The sequence below is a fragment of the Beta vulgaris genome, chromosome 7 (genome assembly GCF_026745355.1).
Source record: "Beta vulgaris subsp. vulgaris cultivar EL10 chromosome 7, EL10.2, whole genome shotgun sequence".
NCBI lineage: Eukaryota > Viridiplantae > Streptophyta > Magnoliopsida > Caryophyllales > Amaranthaceae > Beta > Beta vulgaris.
In genome coordinates, this window is record NC_079208.1 from 47,412,066 (window position 1) to 47,431,085 (window position 19,020).

At 33.1% G+C, this 19,020-nt stretch overlaps 1 long non-coding RNA gene across 1 annotated transcript; it reads right to left on the reverse strand.

The window, feature by feature from the left end:
• Positions 1-2,462: 2,462 nt before the first annotated feature.
• On the reverse strand, positions 2,463-10,734 carry LOC104908555 (uncharacterized). The gene is made up of 3 exons (XR_002038720.3): positions 8,500-10,734; positions 4,086-4,184; positions 2,463-3,129 (listed from the first exon to the last, which is right to left on the reverse strand). It is a non-coding gene; the product is annotated as an uncharacterized LOC104908555 (long non-coding RNA).
• Between the last annotated feature and the right edge of the window lie 8,286 nt (positions 10,735-19,020).

A 19,020-nucleotide genomic window follows, 5' to 3' on the forward strand; every position in this document is an offset into this window, starting at 1 on the left:
TCTACAATTCTATTTTCTCTGAAATAATTCTGCACAAATTATCAACTAGTTGTTATATAGACAAAATTTGTTAGTTGCTAGATGTTTATCATTCCTTGTGCTAGAACCCCTTTTATGCACCACTTCTCAATTTTAGCAACAAATACTAAAAATCTATTTTTTTTTTTTTAATTCTCTTCATTCTACTTCAAGTATATGCCTCGACACTCTAACATGAGTATAGATATTGATGTCGACACTTCATTTTGGACCAAAATCATGGAAAAAATTTCACAACATAGATGAGCATAGCCTTTGACACGTATCCATATCAGTCATGGATATCCAAGACAGAGTAACATGGCTATTTCACTTAAAAATCAACTTTCACCATCCAAAAACCTAAATCTTCTAATGTCATGTATTGTTCAGGATCATAGATGACGATGTGGCACTGGATCACCTAATTCTTCTTCATTGTAAGATCTGCTATCAATGGTCAACAAATTGGTAAACCTAAGAGCAGCACATGAAAGCTACTACTTCAAAGTTCACATGGGGGTGCTTTTACTTCAATTGTATCAAATGAACTGATCCATTTCTACGCTCCTCTGATTTAAATGAACTATATAGTGTGCCCCAACAAACAGTACCAGCAACTGACACCCAAAAACTCCAAATTTTGTGATATGAAAATTTTGCATATCACAACCCAAATAATCTAAAACGGCAATCCTATGAAAATCCAAGATCTCCAAACTTACTATGGCATTATACATATTAAACACAACACAAAACAAAAACTAAGGTTAAATTTTACAAAACACTCCTGGCATAGATATCTTAATTATGTTGTCTTCAAGTTAATACGCCTATGTACATTATGTAACAACATGATATAATTTGGTGTGAAATATTTACATTGCTTAAGAAGGAGTATCTATCATCATCAGTAGTTATGCCTATGTAATGGTACAACTACTTGCAACTTTGCAAGGCTCAAAGCTAAAGATTTTTTTGGAGGATAGCTAAAAAATCGGAATTCCGGTACGCAGCTTAAGCAACTACTTCTCCTATCAGGGAAGTTGGATGAATCCAAAACAAGTACATAATAAATGCCAAATATAACGTGGATTGTTTCATGATGCAAAAAGAACATTTTAACGAAATGACAATATAAATGTGAATATCACCCTGCTATGGTTTAGAGCAGGGGACAATGAGGTAACGTGGAGGACTTGGAGTTTAAACATGAGAAGTTAGGATGAAGAAGATAAGTAGAAAGGGCCCAACGGTCATGTTAGTTAAAGTCATTGAGAAGGGAAGAATATGACAGGTTCTTGATGAAAGCAACTTAGGAACTTCCTAACTTAGAGCCACTTATGGTCCTATGCCATGTGGTGATCTCACTCAACCAATATTTCACAAAAGCACATGCAAGAGTTTATGTAATTTCACATCATTTTTTCTTCTTTTTCCAAATTTTTACTAAGAATTTTGATCATACTTTTAATTTAGACATCTAAGAGTATGGACTATGTATGAATCCAATATAAAGTCCGATTTTTGAAACTTTTTTCTCATGATTTTATGATAGATATGACTCTAATATTCCCTTTCCTCAGGTTGATGTGAGTTTCATGGAGTACTTTACCCGACACTTGCAACTGGGCGTTTCTTTTCTTGGTTATTTGCTACTTTCATGTGTGTATAGAAAAGGGTTTTGCATCAGAGAGGGCATATACATTGATGAGCATATTAAGCTTCCAAAAACATGGAATTATGTGGATCGGGATAATTGATCCATTGAAAACTAAAGTGTTGGGTTAGGATTGCATTCTCTTCCCAAAATGTTAATTCTTCAAGAGAAGTATTTGAGATAAATAAAAGAGTCGAAGAAAGTAATCCCAAAATGCACGAGGGAATGAAGATTCCTTCTCTATTTTTAAGTAACGGGATGAGCTGTTGGGATGTTCCAAAATGATTAACAATAATATTATATTGGGACGAGGGGATGCACAATATTGATACTTTCTCTCTAAAAAATACTCCATCCTTCCCATCCTCTATAAGAAAATATTCCTCCATCTTATATAAGCTACAACACTTTTGTTCTTAAGGCATTTCAATTTAGTTCCAACATACCCTTTTCTATGATCTTTAAATCTCTACTTTATCTCTCGAATTACGCCCTATATTTACCCACCTACTTTATTCTCTATACTTTTTTCCTTCTCTAAAAACTTGTGCAAAAAGTGTTGTATCAACAAAATTAAACGGAGAGAAAACCTATAACTAAGGTAGTATTATTTGAGTTAATAATGTGACAATAAATCAAAAGACATGAAGTACATCATATTTAGCCAATGGATCTATCAAGACTGACATTTTTCTACAGTATAGCTACTCCATGTCTCCACCCTAAGGATCAGACACAGAAAAATCTTAACCTGCTCACAAGAAAAAAGATCAACTCTAAGCAATATCAAAACTTGGTTGCATTCACATGATTTTAGAACCTTAAGTGTACAGTCTCTTAGAAGCTTTACAGCTTTATGAAATGTTTTAACAAATTGAGATCTAGCTTTATGTTGAAAACTCTAAGCAAATTAAGTCGCTACTCACTATATTTCTTTGACCCCTTTTTCCTCAATTCAAACAAGATACCACATTAGGTAAAATATACAGCTTTCATAGTCAAACAACCCCCAACAAATAACACACATTCATCAGTCTTTTTTAACCACCGTTCACTAATGACAAATCAGGGGGTTCTTTGGGTATGCTTTTCATACTTATAAGCCTTAAGAGAAAGTAGATATTTGACAAAATGTTGTCAAAGACGCACGTTAAAATAGGGTTTTCACTGTTTCTCCAAACAATTAAACAAATAGAAATCTTCATTTGAAAAACCCTCCTCTTTAGCATCTAGATACTTGTTGCACTGGCTGCTGACGGATGGCCTACGACATAGTCACAGCATACCATAGTAATAACAAGCCAACTAACAGACGAGTCGAGTAGCGCCATCCTCGTGTCAACTTCTCTAAAAATCGAGCTCAAGCGTGGCACATCGCCCGGGTATGCTAACGCCAAGCCAAGTTGGGCCAAATTTGTACTTCCAGCTTTAGAAGTATACAGGAAGAACTCCTATACATAAACAGATCCAATCATGGGATCCTTATGCCCTATCCAATTAAAGAGTATATATAATCACAATATATACAGGGGTTTCACTTATTTGCAACTTTTTAAGCATAACCCAACAATCTTTTATAAAGCTTAAGTGTTTGCTTCAGATATTAAATTTTATTGTCTGATTGTAAACTTGTTAACCTTTTTCTCAACTTATTCACTCACACATTATTTTGATGCTTTAGCATCATTTCCTGTTTATGACACAGCTTGAAGAGCTAATCCTCAAATGCCTGCCTAAATCACAATACGCACACAAACGGCGGCATTAACAGTTAACTGGCATCCTTTTTCTGAATCTTCCATCAGAAAGAAACAAGCTAAATTAGACGAATTTTAGACTATTCAAATGAAAGTTTGCTGGCTTTTGTGGTAGGAATAAGCTGATTGAGTAATTTCTAAAACCACAATTCACTCCACCAATTTATTAGACGTGCACGACTTTACCCATAGAAAAGCAGCTTATGTGTACCTCCACTTAAATGCACAAGAATCTAACTCAAAAAAAACCAAGGACCCATCTGAATCTGAGATCACTAAAACAATTAGGATGGCTGGAAAAATTAAGTCGTAAAGGGTTATAATTAACCCTACATAATGCTTTACAAAGGAAAGTAAAAATGCTTGGGACAAATTGAAATAAAAAAGAATTATATGATTCCTTTCCACTGTGCTTGAGAAGTTGAGATAGTAAAAAGTGAAAACATAAGGGCCATAATCATTTTTATGCTATATGTAATCAATAAAAAAAGGCCTAGAAAAGAAACAATCAGGAATCCAGCAAGGTAAATATGTGAAGGGAATGGCAGCATATATTAGTGCAGGAAATGGTTCCCCAACACACAGTGTTAATCACTTAGAAAAATTACCGATCTACTAGCTATTACTCGATAAGTCAAGAGGAAGCGTACCTTGTAATCATGTAATCATGTGCTTGCTTCAAAACATGAATCATTGACAATGCTGAAGCTGATTCATTTTTACCTTGATGGCTTGATCTTATGTCTTATCTGCAGAAATATAGCATTTCAATTAGTCATTTGGGGTAATAAGCCTTGAATATAAAGTCAAACAAACATCATGATTATGCATAACCCTTACTCTTCTTTTCACTATACTACTACTTTTAAAGATGACAACTGTAATTGCATTGGAGTTAAAAAGATAAAAATGCATGATGAGCAAATCTTGCAAACAAATGGAGCTGCAGAGATTGAGAGTATGTTTTACAAAGAGAAATCTGGCCTGAATTCGTCCACGAAAATGCAACTCTACAAGCGAGTGTTACATAATTCGCAGCCCCCCCCCCCCCCAATAAAAAAAAAACTACATCCTGAGACCTGCGTATTAATATATTGATACACTTCTGAACTCCTTTGACAATGCTAAGTTGCCAATTGTGTTCCGCACCCATTGTGCTAGTTAGGTACTACATTTAGCTACAAGAGAGCATTGGTAATTTTTCACTAAGAAATAAACTGGACTGATTGTTTCAAATGATACAATTTGCTCTCGACATCTCCATCTTTCCTCTGTTTTGAGTTGTTATATAAGAAACCAAGTGCCAACCAATGCATGGATGTCAATATTGAAATTGACATGCTTGATGCTTCTGTTACAAGGATTAGAGATTGCAGATGGGAGAACCTAAAGTAATTGCCACTCCTATTAGCAATGGCATCTGCATAATTTGTTCTCTGATTGCTAATTTAGGAGCAACAAGACTAAACCAATAACGTTAGCTATTCCTGACAATAATGCAGATTACGGAATCAAATAATCTCCATAAAGTCTACAGTACTGTAAGAGATAATTCTAGTGCAGAACAAATGGCACTTCCTCTACTTATTTGTTGAAAAATAGCAGCAGGGTACTTAAACAAAAGGAACTAGAAGCAATTTAAGACTCTGACAGGTAAAATGTACCATGCATCCTCATAGCATTTATGTGACCAGATTAAGGAATCAACAGGTTGGAGATTTTTAGAGTAAGTGAAGCACAATGATTTATACATGAATAATGTACATGTATATGATAGTGTGCATGGTTGGCTTAGTAACATAGAAAACAATGATTACCACCAAATGAAATTGAAATGCAAAGCATAAAGGTGAACACGAAGCCCATCCACAAGTACACTGTCATGTTACAACAGATTTGGGCGGTTTCTTTGAAATTCTTTCTTTTAATTTGCTGAACCCTCTATCATAATGAAAAATTTAACTGATCACCCAAAAACACAATGGCAGGGTATTACCATCCCCAGTAATAAAATTCGATTCTCAGTTACCACTACTGACTTCACTTTGAAACTGCATTTGACATTAACGCTGTTCACCTTCTAGAAAGCTTGTACAGAAAAGGAACAGCTTGTACAAGAAAAATATCAACCAATGGCTAAATTTTGCCTTATAATTTCAGTTGTACACTTAGAAGCAGCTCTAAACAGGATATTATACAGGAGGCCTATGCTGTTCCTTATGTGCTTTCTCTCAATTTTGTTTCAGAAAATGGTCTCTCCAATAAGTATTAAATGATACAGTATATTGACCCCAATTATGGCAAAATAAGAACCTGTGAACCATCAAATGCCAAGAACCACAGAGGATCACACTGAATAGCGCAATACGATAATCATCTTTGGTAACTACAATCTTCTGTATATTGACCACAATTATGGCAGACTAAGAACTTAGAACAATCAAATGCTGCTTACTCCCATTCCGCTTTACACAAAGAACCACAGATCACAGTTAACAGCCTAATACGATATCAATTTTTGGTAACCATTTTCTGCATGCATGAGTCATGACCAGAAGACCAACAAGCTTGAAGGGATAACTTGATTGTATTATATAAGTCCCGTCAAAAAAAAAAAAAAAAAAAACTTGATTGTAGCATATAATTATCCCAACACATTGTATATACTCTCTTCTAAACAGTTGTAGAAATTCGTTATAGTGAACTTTCTTATTTTCATCCATGTCTGCAAAATTGCATGCTGACATACCAGACTTCTACAATCAAATATCTTTTTCACGTTACATGGCTCTGCAGTGGACATAAGTTCCAAGTCCTGCTTCTTTGCACACTATATACACCCAATTGCAATGTGTATTCACAAGAGAAAATCTACAAGAGCTTTGCTTACAACTCCTCTGTTCTACTCATATATATCCCTAATTTTCTAGAACACCAGATAAACATGCCAAAAGCTCTACTATATCCCAATTTCTTTCAAGACTTTCTTAGTGACAAAGAACTAAGCCAGTAAGTGCGGAGACTGAACAGGATAGTTTGATGAACTACTGTAGTCTACCAGGATATGAGAGCAATCTTGCAGAAAGAAGTTTCAGCCTTTGCAACAAGTATATCAAAGTTTCCACTAAGTATAAAAGGCTTCAAGGGAGCCAATGGGACTCCAAGATATTAGATAAAAGGCCACCTTGAAAATTGTGATGAATAAAAATCTCTTGCCTAACAGTATCAAAATCCTACTCAATACACACGGTTATCCATATAAGCTACCTGGCTAGACAAAATGAACTTCCAGAAACATCGTCAGCTAACATATATTGAGTGGGTGATGTTTAAGTTATCACATTTAGGATTTAGGATGTACTTTGGCTCTCTCTGAGTGATATCAAAGCACCTACTTAATAGTCCATACCAGAGGAAAGAACAAAGACGACATAGGATCTCCTCATTTAAGGCCCTGTTGTAAAGCAAAAGATTTAGAAAGGATGCCATCTATCAAAGGAGTATGAAACTGGAAGACAAGTCGATACAAGCAACAAATTTATGAAATTTTCCCGACTCAAACAGAACATCCTTCATTTAATAGTGTCATGCCTTCTTAAGATCCACTTCTAACAAACACCTTCAGAAATGTGCCTACCAGGAGTAATACATGACTGCACAGTGCTAAGTGCTAACAGCATCATCAGCCACTTTCCTAAGCCTCCCAATCAACGCCTTAGGAATTGATTATTAACATACTACAGCATTTAGCCTAATTATTTTCGCATTTGAAAGATTATTAACTTTGGAAACTACAGTGATGAAACTGCAATCTAGCTGACAATCTGCCAGTTGTGAAAAACTCAAATCCTTCCTAATCATCAAGTCTGATAGTGTTCCACACCTTCAAGTGGGGAGGGAGTGGGGAACATCATTCTGGCCATCTAATATCGGTGCCTCTGAACCTTCCGTTGAGCGCAAACTTCTATAAATTTTATCATCAATGTGACTTCAGCATGAAGAGGGAGAGAATGATATGCAGTTAAAACCTATAATCTCTCTGTGAGTCTGTGTCTTCTGCTGCTGTTTGGTGATTTTTTTGCCACACATTGCATACAAGGAGAAATCTTATTCTTGAAGTTCTCTCTTTGAGAAATGCTTAGGAAAAACCATTGACGGTTAACATCTCCACCAGAAAGCCATGTTCATTGAAGACTCTGTTTCTATGCACTTTCTTCAACTCTGAGTCATTTCTTACGACCAATTATACATTTCTTCTACAAATGCAACTGCTATTAAATAAAGTTTGTTGCATTAGGGGGGTAAGGGTCAAACTGTGACACGTATATTCTATATTGTCATAATTTGGTGGTTATGCATGTCTTAGGTATAAGTATCCTAAAGATCCATGAGAGTACCCAATCCTTTGACAGAAAACTATAAAAATGGTCTGTGTGCATGTCCAGGAGGATGATGAAAGACACTATCTGGTTCCCTTTCAATAACATATATGTTTTGTTCCAACTTCCAATATGATGTGCAACCATCTTATACGAGAACCTTATAGTCTTACATTCCTAATATGATGTTTGACAGAAGGTCAGTGGACATTGCGCATTTCAGACTTAAATATAGTCTTTCAATAAGACAATAAGTTTAATTACATAAATTTTTTGACTGCAAAGACCCATGAAATTGGAAGCCATGCTTCATATGTCTCCATAAAACATATCAGTTACTTTTTGGATGGCACAAAGATCAAACAGTTCTTACACTCGTTGAGAAACCCTCTCTTATACTCTTATTATAATTCAATAACGTCTACAGGGAACATGCATGTCTTACCCAAGCATAGTAATAATTTATGTGGCACAACCAGTTTTCGTCTGGAAAATAAGAAGCGGCCAAGAATCAACATAACACAAAGATACCATCTGATAATAAGGGAATCCATTTGAAACATTTGATAGCACGTGATTGTGGAATGCTTCGAAACATGCTAGCATGACCATCAAATAGATCAATTGGACACAAGTAAATGTTCCAAATCATAGGATTGATCAAAGATACTAGTAAAAATACTACCTTATCCTCCAGCAGCAGAATCAATATCAAGGTTAGCTTTCACAATGAAGTCCCTAAGAGATAGCCAACAGCCGTGACAATAGCCATATTCAGATCATATGCTGCATATCCTGATTAACAATAAATATAAGGTGCATATCAGATTGTCAATAATTTAACAAGGTACTGTCACACTTTAACTTAAGCAAGATTGCAAAACCCACTACCTGGACGGCTGGACCTCATAACATCCCCCATATGTGATCAAGACAAACCCATCTTAGAAATATAAATATTACACATAATATAATTCTACACCTTAGAAAATTCTATTCTTTATCCCTGTTCAACTTTTGAGATTACCCCAGTAAATCATAATATTACGCCAAAAGAAATAAGTTTATCATGAAGTTTGTAAGGTACCCATATGTTATGGGGAAGCTCATAGTTCTTTGTTGCTTATTCAAAATATAACTTAATCTCCAATTTATCTGTAGTGCCTTGGAATGCCATCCAATTTATCTTGCTCCCAAAAGAAAACAGTAACCACCCACTAAAATCTCGTAGAAGATCTTTTCCACTCATCCCAGAAAATGCACCATTTTGCACAGACTCAGAAAAAGATTAAGCATTCATGAAATCTAGGCAAATGGGAAACCGAAAAGTTAACCAAGTTAAAATTATGATCTTCCACATTCCTAAAATTTTATGAGAGTAATCTTGCACCAGTTATACTACCTAAACCTACACAAACAAACAGGGTCAAATTTGCCAATTTTTGTCTCATATACACTAGTAGATGACGAAACAGAAAGTACAGTAGAGAATCCCGGAAATTTTCTCAGTGGGGAGATTCATCAAACACTTAGTGTGCATTGCGATTAGCGAGTTAAAGAAAACAAGCAGGAGACATTGAAAGCGGGAACTGAATTTTATAAACAGGGTTTGATTGATTTTTCAAACGAACAAAATAAGCAATGCATGAACAGTGCACCCAGACACCCAGTGACCCAGGTGGATAGTGCGCGAGCTATGTGCACCTGGCCTGAACGACATGATGTGAAGAATAAAACGCAAAAGAGAAGATTAGTAGTAACATAGGGTCTATTCTCTTCGGCATAAACAGTTGGACTGAACTGAATTGAACTGAAATGAATAGTAATATGTGAGAGTAAAAGTATTGTCAAAAGCTGAGCTGAACTGAACTGAGCTGAACTGAACTGATCTGAACTGAACTGAACTGATCTGAACTGAATTGAGCTGAACTGAAATTGAACTGAACTGAACTGAACTTAACTGAAAATAAGCTGGGGAGAACAGGCCCATATAGTAAAGAACCAATAGTACACTGAAATTTAGAAGCTAACTTTTCCTCCACCACCAAAATAGAAGATTAGTTTCCTTTAATAATTATTTTGCCTATTTTAATTGTTTCTTATGGTAAATTTGTTTTCTATCTCTAAAATATCTCAAGATTTAAAGCAAAGACCCCAATATTTTGCCCTCCATCAACCGAGTTTACTTGTAAGTAAAAAAATAAATACGTTAATGATGAAAATAATTAAATCAAGTATTTTTTTTTTTAACTTTACTCGATGTGTGACATAGGTCATAAAAGAACATTAATTAAATTTAATTAGCATATTAGTCAGGTAAAAAGAATACATAGTTCAAAAGTATATCATTTAATAAAAAAGAACATAGGACATAATCGATAAAAATGTAAAAGAACATATTCAATCACATTAAAATAGAACATATAGTTTAAAATTATCTCATTTCATATAAAAAAAAAAAACGTCATAATGGAAAAAAAAAAACAAATAACATATCTAATAACATTAAAAAGAACATATTTTTTAGGTAAAAGAACACATAGTTCAAAATCATCTCATTTTACAAAATGAACATAGGTCATAATGTAAAACAAAGTTAAAGAACATAGCTAATTACATCAAAATAATATATTGTCTAGGTAAAAATCAAATTTTCTTTCTTTCCGGATTATCTCGAGATTTGAAGTATTTTTACTATGTTCGACTATAATCTATTTGTTATAATTGATCTATGTTTTAAGAAACAACATGTCTAATTTATAAAAGAACATATAATTTAAATGTAAAGAACATACTTTCTCAGTAAAAAGAACATGTTTAATTTATAAAAGTATATGGCCGTAAAAAAACAAATTAAAAATTATCTTATTTTATTGAAAAAATGTTTCATAATAAATAAACATATGATAAAAGAACAAAGAATTTAAAATAAAGATTTAGATACTAATAATCTCTCCACATTATCTGCTACTCCTTCTGTTTCCTAAAGATTTTCCCACTTTCCGTTTAAGTGCGTTTTCAAAAGATCTTTCCTCTTTTACTTTATTCCCTATTTGGAAATTTTTTCCCCTTTTTACCCTCTCATGTCCCTATCATATGGTCCACCATTACATTATTAATTCAATTTTACTCTCTCTCCTACTTTAACCCTTTTTTATTTGTTTATTTATCTTAACCTCTTTCTCTCTCCTACTTTACCCACCTCACACCCCACACAGATGGATCTTCCTTGGTATCTGTAAAAACAGTAACAGTAACAACGAAGATCTTTAGGAAACGGAAGGAGTATGATTTAGGAAAATATAAGTATTATATTTTTAAAAAATTAAATCTAATACATCTCCACTAAATACTCCACATGCCAGGCGTAATTTAGTGAAGTAGCAGTTTTTCTTTTTTTTAAAAAAATCCGTTTTACACGAAAATTTCTCCAACATTTGCAACGTGCGTTTTGTTTGTGATTGTTTGCGTTTTTGGGCGGGAGCATCATGCTCTATGTGGTCTCGAGACTATCGAGTAAAGTAAAATAATAATAATAAATGCTTGTTTAGGAAATTTTCTAAGGTACCTTTGAGGTTTGGCTTAATTCTCAAAAAAATCTTATTGAATTTTGAAGTTCAAAGTTTAAGTTTCAAGGCTACCTTAGGAAATTAATGCACTTGAATTTCGGGGTATGATATGGGTATTTTGAGCCCAAACACAAAGTTGAAGGGTATTTGAGGAATTCTCCAAATGTGAGGGGTAATTTGAAAATTACGTCAAACCTTAGGGGTACCTAAAGAAATATCCCTAATTTTTTTCGTCATCACCTTATTTTTTTTTTTACTTACAAGTAAAATTTGTTGATGGAGAGCAATATATTAGGGTCTTTGCTTCAAATCTTAAGATATTTTGGAGAGAGAAAACAAATTTACCAAAAGAAATAATTAAAATAGGCAAAATAATTGTTAAAGGAAACTAATCTTCTGTTTTGGTGGAGAAGTTAGCTCCTAAATTTCAGCATACTATTGATTATTTAATCCATATTACTACTAATCTTCCCTTTGCGTTTTATTCTTCGCATCATCTTGTTTAGGCCAAGTGCACACAGCTCATTGTGCACTTGGGTGCACTGTCCATGCATTGTCGTAGTAGTCTATAGAAGCCAATACAAATCCATTAACTCCTTTGTTTCAAATCTTAAACTAATAATTAACAAACTAAATCAGTACTTTATTATGCATATTATTGATAACTATATATATGTAATATATCCAATTAACTATAACCTTATGATAGAGTATAAAATTGCCATCTATATAATCACTATATGACAAATCTTCAATTCTTCTTTCTCTTGTTCATCTTTTTTCTTCTTTTCTCCTTTTTTTTTGGTATAGTAGGCAATGAAGTTAGACTAGTGTCACAAATGGCGTTCCACGCCCCCACAACGTTTGATGGGCTGCGGTAGTGGGTCGGGCACCCTGCGCTAGCCCAACGGAAGCTTAAAAGGCCACAAGGCTTCTAGTGGGCCAAACGAGCTCCAAATGGACTCAAATTTGGGGTCCGCCATATTTTGGGCCAATGAAGATAATGTCGAGCTAGATTTTCAATTTGAGGCCCAAAAATAGGTCATGGTCATGTATGGGTATTCTCGATGGTGCACCGGAAGCTTCTAGAAAGACCTAGCAAGGTCTTGCAGGTAAGCTCCTAGGCTAAGGTACTTCTAGAATCTATCTAGAGTCTTCCTTGATGTACATATGTATTGTAGAGTGTCTAGATTATTCTAGGGCAGCATGTATGTAAAACCCTCCAATTGAGGAGGTGGAGAACTTTCTAGAATTTAGGGAAAGGAAGATGGAGACTTATAAATAGACATCCCCATTCATTTGTACATATCATCCAATACTTGTAATTTCTCTCAAGCAATTTATGAGCTTTTTCTTAAACCCTTCCTTGTTTACTTACTTCGTAGCCATCTTTTCCATACTTAGCAATTTTCGTGGCACACTTAGTTTAGCTAAGCTAGCTACGCCAAGCAGTCGGGTGCCTTGATGACTTGCCTTCTAACGGGATTGTGAAGCAAGTAGGCCACGTATATCGACTATGGAAGAGTCGGTACGTGACACTAGGCTCAAATGTAGTAATAACATAATAATGTGGAGTGGGCTTCAAATAAATTCGCCTTAAACTTTCCTGTTGAAGATCACATGCCCATAATCATTCAAATCTCATATTAATCAAAATATTTCCGTAGTTGGCATGCATTCCAACACATCCATATCCGATAAACCTATACTTGTTACACTATTCTAATATAGAATTATAAACAGCTTAGCCCTTGATCCAAAATTCATATACTTTTCCATCACCCAAGTTTTCAAAGATAAAGAAAGAATATGACAAAGAATTATACCAAGTTGACATTGTCCATCCAAAGCTGCCAAACCGAATAATTCATTGGTATTAGCCGATTTGACAATTCAATTACCTTAACTTTCTTCGCTTTCAAATCAAAGTAAATAATTCCCTTCTTTCATCTCTTCGTATTCATCCAATGTAGGACACCATATACAATCTTCCACTTCTTCGGCAATAAGTTTAGGTGAATAATTTGAACTACACGTACCATCCTTAAAGTTTACGACCTCAACAAATTGATCATAAGCTACTACCGTGGTGTATTCATCGCAAGATGCATCATAACGAAGTCAAAATTTTAAATCTTCAAGATAGTGATCCGGTCTCCAAAGATAGTACTATAGTTTCCCGTCAAAGGGTTCCACGAAATATATCTTCGATAATCAAATAGTAAGGCTACCAAACATTTGCATGTGTCAATGAATATAGGTTGTCTAATTAGTTTTGAAGGAGGATTATGAGTTTATCTAATCACAAATTCATCATTTTTATGAGATGATGCTGATTAAAGGCCGCATATAAAACTTTAGGATTTTCAATTGGAGGAAGATTAAGTCATAATTATTACCTCCAAACACACGTTTAAGAGTGTCGTGCATGAATTGAGAATTCGAGATTAAAGAATCCTAAGTCTTGCATGTTAACTTGAAACAAGCAAGAGATTTGAGAGGTACTTTATTAAATATCTATTGAATAATTTCTTCAGGAAGTTCCTGCAATGTGGTGTTGACAGTGGCTTCACTTTTTCTTTTCTTCTTTTTGTGTCGATTTTTACGTCTTGATGTTCTAATTCTTATCCATATTATGTAATTACTGGACTGGAGAGTTAGAAATTTATCTATATATAAAATGATTACACGTAGTCAATCCTAATTAAATTAGCAACCCAAAAATAATAAGGAAATAGGAAAATATATTTATATTTGAAACATATGAGGATAACATGATTATAAGAAAATACAATAGTCAATCCTAAATAAATTAGGAATTCAAATATAATTAAGATATATAATTTTGGTAGCTAAAATTACACTAATTGGGGTAGAGTGTATGAAACTGATCATTTGAAACTCATGTTTTATATAATTAATCACCGGCAGCCGCCACTCTTACCGCGAAAAAGTCGTCGCGCCTCCTTTTTGTTATTTTTATTGTAGTATAAACTAAAATTGAATTTTTGTGTAGTTTTAGTTTTTTTTTGTGTGAATAATGGGTTTAGGTTTGGATAATTAGTTTAGGTTTGATTTCTTAGTACTTTTATTTGCAATTCTACCGCAAATAAGTAGATGGTATCGACACCACATACAACATTATGCTCCCGCCCAAAAACGCAAACAATCACAAACAAAACGAAACTTGCAAAATTTGGAGGAATTGTTGTGTAAAACAGAATTTAAAAAAATGAAAAATTGCTACCTCACTAACTTACCGCTGGCATGTGGAGTATTAGTGGAGATGTATTGGATTTAATTTTTTTAAAAATATAATACTTATATCTTCCTAAATCATAGCAGATAACGTGAAGCGATTATTAATATCAAAATCTTTATTTTAAATTCTTTTTTCTTTTATAATATATTTATTTATTATGAAACTTTTTTTTTTGTAACATAAGATAATTTTGGATTTGTTATATTACGGTCACATACTTTTATAAATTGGACATGTTCTTTTTACCGAGAAAGTATGTTCTTTTAATATAAATTGTATATTTTTTTATAAATTATACATGCTCTTTTATAAGTTAGACATGTTTTTTTCTTAAAATATGTCAATTACAAGGAATAGATTATAGTTGAACATAGTAAAAATTACTTCAAATCTCGAGATAATGGGGAAAGAAACAAAATTTGGATTATTACCTAGACAACATATTATTTTGATATAATTAGCTATGTTCGTTTACTTTTTTTTTCATTATGACCTATGTTCTTTTTCTAAAATGAGATGATTTTGAACTATGTGTTCTTTTACCTCAAAAAGATGTTCTGTAATGTAATTAGGTATGTTATTTTTCTCTTTTTTTTCCACTACGATATATGTTCTTTGATGAAATGAGATAATTTTAAACTATATGTTCTTTGTACCTAGATAATATATTATTTTAATGTGATTGAGTATGTTCTTTTACATCTTTATCCATTACTCCCTCCGTTTCCTAAAGATGTTCCTTGTTACTGTTCGTACAGATACCAAGGAGGATCTATCTTTGTCGGGGTGTGGGGTGTGTAAAGTAGGAGAGAGAAAGGGGTTAAGATAATAAACAAATAAAAAGGGGTTAAAGTATGAGAGAGAAATGGAGTAAAATTGAATTAAAAATGTAATACTGAACCATATGATAGGGACATGAGAGGGGTATAAAGGGGAAAAAAATTCCCAAAAAAGGAACATATAAGAAGAGAGATCTTTTGGAAACGCACTTAAAGAGAAAGATGGAAAATCTTTAGGATATAGAGGGAGTATGTCCTATGTTCTTTTTTATTAAATGTTGTACTTTTGAACTATGTATTCTTCTTACCTAAATAATATGCTATTTGTTGTTTTAATTTTTTTCGTCATCACCTTATTTTTTTTACTTACAAGTAAAATATGTTGATGGAGGGCAAAATATTAGGGTCTTTGCTTCAAATCTTTAGATATTTTGGAGAGAGAAAACAAATTTACCAAAAGGAACAATTAAAAAAGCCAAAATAATTGTTAAATGAAACTAATCTTTTGTTTTGGTGGGGGGAGAAGTTTGCTCATAAATTGCAGCGTACTATTGGTTATTTAATCCATGTTACTACTAATCTTCCCTTTCCATTTTATTCTTCGCATCATGTCGTTTAGGCCAAGTGCACACAGCTCACTGTGCACCAGGGTGCACTGTCCATACATTGTAGTAGTCTAGAGAAGCCAATAAAAATCCATTGAACTCCTTTAATTTATTTCAAATCTTAAACTAATAATTAACAAATTAAAACAATACTTTATTCATGCATATTATTGATAGCTCTATCCAATTAACTATAACATTATGATAGAGTATAAAATTATCGTTTATACAATCACTATATGACAAATCTTTAATTCTTATTTCTCTTGTTCGTCTTTTTCTTCTTTTCTCCTTTTTTTTTTTGGTATAGGTAGTAATGAAGTTAGACAAGGCTCAGATATGGTATAACAGAATAATGTGGGGTGGGTTTCAAATAAATTCGCCTTAAATTTTTCTGTTGAAGATCCCATGCCCGACCCATAATCATTCAGATCTCGTATTAATCAAAATTTTCGTAGTTAGCATGCATCCCAACACATCCATATCCGATAAACCTATACTTGTTACACTATTCTGGTACGAAACTATAAACATCTTAGTCCATGATCCAAAATTCATATACTTTTCCATCACCCAAATCTCCAAAGATAAAGAAGGAATATGGCAAAGAACTATACCAAGTTGACATTGTCCATCCATAACTGCCAAACCGAATAATTCATTGGTATTAGCGCGATTTGGCCATTCGATGCCCTTAAATTTCATCTCTTTCAAATCGAAGTAAATAATTCTCCTCTCTAATCTCTTCGTATTCATCCAATGTGGGACACCACATACAATCTTCCCTACTGCTTTGGCAAGAAGTTTAGGTGAATAATTTGAACTACACGTACCATCCTTAAAGTTTACGACACAACAAAATGATCATAAGCTACTACCGTGCTGTATTCATTACAAGATGCATCATAACAAAGTCCAACTTTTAAATCTTCAAGATCGTCAAGATATTGAGCCAATCTCCAAAGATAATAATACAGTTTCCTGTCAAAGGGTTCCACGAAATATAACTTCAATAATCATATCGTAAGGCTACCAAACCATTGCTTGAGCCAATGATTATAGGTTGGCTAATTAGTTTTGAAGAAGGATTATGAGTTTGTCTAATCACTACTTCATTATTGTTTATGAGATGATGATGATTAAATATAAAACTTTAGGGTTTTGAATTCGAGAGGAAGATTAAGTGATAATTATTACCGCCTAGCACACATTTAAGAGTGTCATGCATGAATTGAGAATCCGAGATTAAAGAATTCCAAATCTTGCAAGTTAACTTGCAACGAGCAAGGGATTTGAGAGGTAATTTATTGAATATTTGTTGAATAATTTCTTCAGGAAGATGTGGCAATGTGATGTTGACAAATGGTTTCGCTTTTGTCTTTCTTCTTCTTGGTCGACTTTTACCTCTTGATTTTCTCTTTCTGCTCCATTGAACTTCCATTGATTTTTTTTAAATTTTTTTGGATTTTTAGATATTAATGCTATAGTTTCTGTAATTACTAGATTGGAAGAGTTAGAAATTCATCTATATATACAAGGATTACACGTAGTCAATCCTAATTATATTAGCAATCCAAACAAAATAAGGAAATAGGAAATTATATTTATATTTGAAACATATGACGATAACATGATTATACGAAAATACAATAGTCAATCCTAAATAAATTAAGATATATAATTTTGGCAGGTAAAATTACACTAGTTGTAGTCCGATGAGGCTTTTTATTTTGTTTGATGGCGGGGTAGAGTGTATGAAACAAATCATTTGAAACTCATGTTCTATATAATTAATCACGGCACCTGCCACGCCCACCGCGGAAAAGTCGTCGCGCCTCTCACTCCTAGGTTTTGTTATTTTATTGTAGTGTAAACTTAAAATTGTATTTTTTTATAGTTTTATGTGCAAATAATTGGTGTAGGTTCGGATAATTAGTATAGGTTTGATTTCTTCGTACTTTTATTTGTCATTTGATCGCAAATAATTAGATGGTCTCGACTCTCGAGACCACATAGAGCATTAACCCGCCCAAAAACGTAAATAATCACGAACAAAATGGAACTTGCAAATTTTGGAGGAATTGTTGTGTAAAATATTATTTAAAAAAATGAAAAATTGGTACCTCATTAAATTACGGCTGGCATGTGGAGTATTAGTGGAGATGTATTGGATTTAATTTTTTTTAAATATAATACTTATATCTTCATAAATCATAGTAAATAACGTGAAGGGATTATTAATATCTAAATCTTTATTGCCCCTCAAAAAAAAATCTAAATCTTTATTGTAAATTCTTTTTTCTTTTATCATATGTTTATTTATTATGAAACACTTTTTTTGTAAATAAGATAATTTTGAATTTGTTTTTATACGGTCATATACGTTTATAATTACACATGTTCTTTTTACCGAGAAAGTATGTTCTTTCAATTTAAATTGTATGTTCTTTTATAAATTAAACATGCTCTTTTATAGATTAGACATGTTTTTTCTTAAAACATGTCAACGGTAAGAAATAGGTTATAGTTGAACATAGTAAAAATACTTCAAATCTCGAGATAATGGGGAAAGAAACAAAATTTGGATTATTACCTAGATAATATATTATTTTGATATAATTAGCTATGTTCGTTTACTATATATTTCATGATGACCTATGTTCTTTTCTAAAATCAGATGATTTTGAACTATGTGTTCTTTTACCTCAAAAATATGTTCGTTAATGTAATTAGGTATGTTCTTTTTCTCTTTTTTTTTTTCCATATGACGTATGTTCTTTTGATGAAATGAGATAATTTTAAACTATATGTTCTTTTTACCTAGATAATATATTATTTTAATGTGACTGAGTATGTTTTTTTTTTTACATTTTTATCCATTATGTCCTTTGTTCTTTTTTATTAAATGATTTACTTGTGAACTATGTATTCTTTTTACCGAAGCAATATGCTATTTAAATTTAATTACTCGCCTGCATGAAACTGAAATCG